This window comes from Meriones unguiculatus, chromosome 4, assembly GCF_030254825.1.
Source record: "Meriones unguiculatus strain TT.TT164.6M chromosome 4, Bangor_MerUng_6.1, whole genome shotgun sequence".
In the NCBI taxonomy this organism is placed as follows: domain Eukaryota; kingdom Metazoa; phylum Chordata; class Mammalia; order Rodentia; family Muridae; genus Meriones; species Meriones unguiculatus.
In genome coordinates, this window is record NC_083352.1 from 111,708,692 (window position 1) to 111,714,169 (window position 5,478).

Consider the following 5,478-nt stretch of genomic DNA (forward strand, 5'->3'; position numbering starts at 1 on the left):
CCAGCAGGTGTGGCTGAGCAGTGGAGTCACTGAGCCGAGGAGGGCATTGCCAGCCTTCCAGACAGCATGCGCAGAGCGTGGTGGGTGCAGGCCCAGAAAGGACAGAGCTCGACTGAGGGCTGGGGACGCAGAGAAGGTTTGGAAGCCACGCCCGCGCATCCTGCCAGCCCACCGCATGCTGCCAGGACAGGGTCCTCCCACAGACCTCTGGGCATCATCAGAGGCAGTGTCCTCCATCCCGGGAGCACAAACACGGGTGTGCCCGCCATGCACACCACCGTCTTAGTCACTGTTCTATTGCTGTGGTGGTTTGAATAGGAGCAGCCCCAGCACACTCACGTGTTTGAATGCTTGGCCATGGAAAGTGGCACCATTAGGAGGTGTGGCCTTGTTGGAGGAACAGTGTCACCGTGGAGGTGGGCTTTGAGGTCTCCTATATGCTCAAGCTACCCTCGGTGTGGCACAGTCTCCTTCTGCTGCGGGCGGAACTCTCAGCAACTTCTCCAGCGCCATGTCTGCCTGCACCCTGCCCCGCCTCTCGCCGTGATGGTAATGGACTATAAGCCGGCCCGATGAAACATTTTCCTTTGTAAGAATTTCTGTGGTTGCGGTGTCTCCTCACAGAGACCCTAGCTAAGACAACTGCTGTGGCAAAGCATCATGGCTGAGACCACTTATAACTAGTTCATTGCTTTAGCCTCCAGCACATTCTTAGGGCAAGGAAGCAGCCACGGTCTCCGTGGTCCACATTGTTCTCAGCACTGTTGTCTCCCAAGCTCCAACTACAATGGCCCCAAGCTCTGCTTACAGCGTTCAACCACTTTCCTAGCCCCAAAACCCAAAGTCTTACATATTCCTCCCCAAATCAATGTGATTAGGCCCATCACCACATAGCCCACGCCTAGTACCGACTTTTCTGCTACTTTTCAATTTCTGTGAAGAGACACCATCACCAAAGCAACTTACAGAAGAAACAGTTATTTGGGACTTTTAGTTTCAGAGGGTGAAAGTTCATAAGGTAGAGGAAAGGCATGATGAACATCTTGAGAGTTCACATCTCGATCCACAAGTAGGAAGCAGAGGGCACACTGAAATCCCAAAGGCTCCCCTAAAGACACGCCTCCTCCAACAAGGCCACAGCTCCTAATTCTTCCCAAACAACTCCACCAACTGGGGACACATGAACCTATGGGGGCCATCCTCATTCAAACCACCACACCCAGGCACAACCAGGTACACTGAGGTAGGCACACGCACACACACACACACACACACACAGAGCTACAGCCGTGTCTCTTATCTCTGTTGTGTGTCGGTCTTTCCCAGCCAGCATTTCATCTTAGCAATACCAGATTGCTACAGAGACTGGTCTCGACCTTCAGTGAGTGCAGATAATGGAAACACCATTTAGCTTGACCCCCGGGGAGGGGCCTGTCTTGGGGGTCTCTGCCGACAACTGTTGTGTTGCTGTGTTGCCCAGTTCAGGGGCCATCCCTTGTTCATTTAGATGCCTGTCCCTCTCTTTTTCCTTCCCTTCTCCCTGCCGAAGCCTCACCCCCCTGCGTGCTTTTTCTTTTGCCATCATTTAAATTTTCTTTTTGCCGATTTGCATTTTTCAAATATTTCTTCTGTGAACACGTTCTGTTTGTGTCATAACTCAGAGAGTGTTTGCAGGGCCAGCACTCAGCCTCCAGCCAAGTTAGATAAACAGGCTCACGCACAGTACAAGCAGAATAAAAACTTCCGCCTCTGCTGCCCAGGCCTGTTTGGCCAGGAGGCGTCACTTCTGGAAAACTGTGGGCTGAGGCCCAGCCCCTGGCAGCACCCGTGTGCCCTGGGGCACAGAGCCAGAACCTCTGTCTGGCCAGGATGGAGTTATGTCCCCACTTCTCAAATAAAGAACAAAAAGTGAACGGGGTGGGGAGATGCTGGCCCATCCCCAGCTCTCCCCACCTCTCTGTCTCACACCACTTCTCAGGAGCTTTGTGCTCAATATTCTGATTCCTTGGCCTTCCAAGAGGCCCAGGACTAGGCTCAGCAACTGAGGTGCCGACTGAAGAGTGAGCAGACCTCACCCAGGTGCCAGCTCATCGCCAAGGGATCAGGGAGACAGCCTTCTTGCTGTCCACCGGCAGCCTCCTGCGGTGCCCTCTGACCCTGGTTCTTCTCACCATCTGGGACTCAGGCGTGGTGACTCGTGGTTCAGTATCTCCGCCATGGGGTCAGTTTTTCTTCGTTGCTCTCATTGCAAAACCTTTTTGCCACCCTATTTCTGCAAGGGTAGGAACAGGGGCCATGGCTTTCTGAGATGGGTCAGCGCCCAGCACTGGGCAGAGTCAGTGGGGTGAGTGGATGGATGGATAGATGGATGGATGGATGGACGGATGGACAAGCTACCAGAGGCAGAGGTAGGCTTTATATCAACCTGGGGTTTTTCTTCTTCAAAGTAGGTCTCCATGCCCACAAGCAAGAAAAGAGGGATCTGGGTTTTCCTTACATCACAGCCTGCTCGGGCGGGAACTCTGGGACAGGACAGGCTTTCGGAAGGAGCTTCTAGGTGGGGAGGCCTAGCCACCACTCCAGGGCCGCTCACTCTGGCCTCCGGGGCCACTTGCTCTGGCCTCAGGACTTCCGTGGGGCCCTCGGAGGCCCCCCTCCTTGGCCTAGTTTATTTTTAGCGTGGATCTGGGGCAGAGCCCTCTCCTTAGGAAAAGTCCTAAGGCTGAGGGAGGCATTTTGAAACTGGGTGGGAAACTAGGTCAGGCCGGCAGCTGGCACTGCTCCAGACGATAAGGCCGGGAAGTTTAATAACGTGAGTGGCCGATCCGTGACATAACTGAGAGGAAACGGCAATTAAGGGGCGATTGTGCAAGCCGACAAGCCTCCTTCGCAGCTCATAAAAGGGAGGCGGGAGAGGGTGCGCTGCCTGCTAGGGCCGCACATGTGGGCTGGGGAGCTTGGGTGGTAACAATGCCTTCGCTGGGGTGGCACCTACCTCCTCCTGCTCCTTCAGGACGTGGGACCTGGAGGGACCCCGAAGGCTGAGAAGCTCCCACAACCAGCCTGGCTTTGCTGGGGCCGCACTGAGAGTTGCCAAGTAGCCAGGCTCCTGGCAGGTGGCTGGGGTACAGCTGCAGTGTGACGCAAAGTCGCTCTGAGGGGCAGGAGCTCTGAAGAGGACGGCCCTGACCATCCCGCGCCTCATTTCCTGTGGGGCTTCGGCTCCTTGTTATCACGTCTCTGGTCCTGTTTCTTCCTGAACCACAGGCCTGGGCTCACCTCAGGACCTTTGCATTTGCTGTGATCCTGGCTAGGTTGCTATTTCCCTAGTATACGCTTGGCAATCCCCAGGAGTCAGTCTTTGCCTAAAATCACGGCTGGCCAACCCTCCTGAGCACAAAGGCCTACCCGGTGTTTTCCGCTCGCCCCTCTCCCTTTGTCTTTATCTGCAATGCTACCCACCAGACAACCCCATGCAAATCCTGGGGTCCCAAGCGGGGCCCTGTGGCAAGTGAGCATCCCATCAGAAGGAATTCTATCTCTCTCATGCTGAGCTGCAGCCCTGGCTCCAAGATCAGTTGCCAGCATAAGGGTGCTTAGTAAGTACTGTTGGATGAATGAGCGAGTGAATGAATGAATAAATGAAAGAGTGGAAGAACAGGTCGGTGAATGCATGCATAAATGAAGATTAGATGAACATGTGAATTAGCTAATTCGGAGCGTACGGATGAATGTGTGCACGGGGGACTGTATGCATTAGTGAATTATGAATGAGTGAGTGAGTGAGTGAGCAAAAAAGTGAATGAATGAGTGAACAAACGAGTGAGTGAATGAATGAGTGAACAAATGAGTGAGTGAATGAATGAGTGGATGAATATCACTGTTATCACTGACTGAATCAAGACTCAGCCTGCAACCGCCCCAGGACTGAGCCCTTGTGGAGGTCGCTGACAGATGCAGGGTCGCCATGCTGCTGGAGTCGGCATCTGTCACCCGTGCTCCCGCAGGGTATTGGCTCCTCCCCGCTTCTGGGCTTGTCTGGATGGGGTGCTCCGTGGTGCAGTCGCTTGGCTGCCTGTCCGGGTCACACCTACGCGGGAGCGGCTACACACGCAGACCCCCGGGCAGGGGCACACACGCTGTCCTCACACACTCCTGTTCCCACCCAGAACTCCAGATCTGGATCCACATTCGCACACAATTAAACGAACACACCCAGCTTCTCACGAACACGCCCCAGCAAACAGGGCCTCATGCCCAGACATGTCGGCACACTCAATAATCCACACCGTGCCCTTGCCCGAGCGTGTACACACACACACACACACACACACACACACACACGCTAACACATCCCCCGTTCTCCCCCGCCTCACCTCCCCAGATGTCTGCCCGTCTTCTGCAGGGCACTGCCTCCAGGAGTGACCCTGAGCATCAAGGACAGGGCACCTCACCAGTGCCCACCCTGCCTTTGGCGCGTCTTTGACCTGACCTCTGCCCCCGGCCCAGCTCATCACAGTGGTGCGTGATGCCCACGTCATCCTTGACTGGGCCGCTTCAGGGCATGTCTGCTGGCGCTGTCCTGGGCACCTACCCACTTCCTCCCGTCGTGGGCGGCAGCCTTGTCGACATCAGCCGGTTTAGGGCCTGCCTGGCACCTCACAGAAAGGAAGGAAGCAATCTGTCCCTACCACAGACAGCCAGATGAAGACCTGTGACCCAGTCCTGTCACTCACCTGGAAGGAGCACGGCCTGGGAGGGGGAAGGTTCCCGAAGAGGTTCATGGGAGCACTTTCTGCCGACTGAGAACCGCAGGTCCTGGACCCGAGGTATTCCCAGCATGCCAGGAGCTGTCCTAACCTCAGAACAGCCATGGTCCCATGTGACAAGTAGCACTGGGTCAAAGTCCCCATGGCACCAAATTCCTGCCCTGAGCCTGCCCTCTTTGCTGGCTTGTCTCCTGCTGTTTGCGGGGGGGGGGGGGGTCCATTTGTCTCCTCTCTGTGAGCCCCAATATCCACAGCCCTCCATGCTTCTGCTTGCACTGGGCTTCAGGGGACACCAAAGCCATGCTGCCGGAGTGACTCTGGGATAGCTGGTAAGGAAGGGGAGAGTGGCCTCCACCCTGGGCCAGGGTCTGTCTTCAGCGTCCTTGGGCTTTTGGTTCCAGGGCAGGAAAGACACTGGACCTGAGTCTGGGTCTCTAGGTGGAAAGTGGTCTTGTGTGACACCAATAAAAACGTTTGCTCGCTCTCTCTCTCTCTCTCTCTCTTACTGTCAGGTGGTGATGGTGCATGCCTTTACCTTGAGAGGCAGAGGCAGGTGGATCTCTGTGAGTTTGAGGCCAGCCTGGTCTACAGAGCTAGTTCCAGGACAGGCAGGGCTACACGAAGAAGCACTGTTTTGAAAAACCAAAAAGAAATATATTTTTTTAGATGTTATTTATTTTTATTTCATGTGCCTGGGCGTTTGGAACCG

General features: G+C 55.1%; 1 long non-coding RNA gene across 1 annotated transcript; it reads left to right on the forward strand.

Moving 5' to 3' along the window:
* The first annotated feature begins 1,612 nt into the window (after positions 1-1,612).
* Positions 1,613-5,255, forward strand: LOC132653735 (uncharacterized). Its single transcript, XR_009591570.1, has 2 exons — positions 1,613-2,221; positions 3,014-5,255. It is a non-coding gene; the product is annotated as an uncharacterized LOC132653735 (long non-coding RNA).
* Positions 5,256-5,478: the final 223 nt, after the last annotated feature.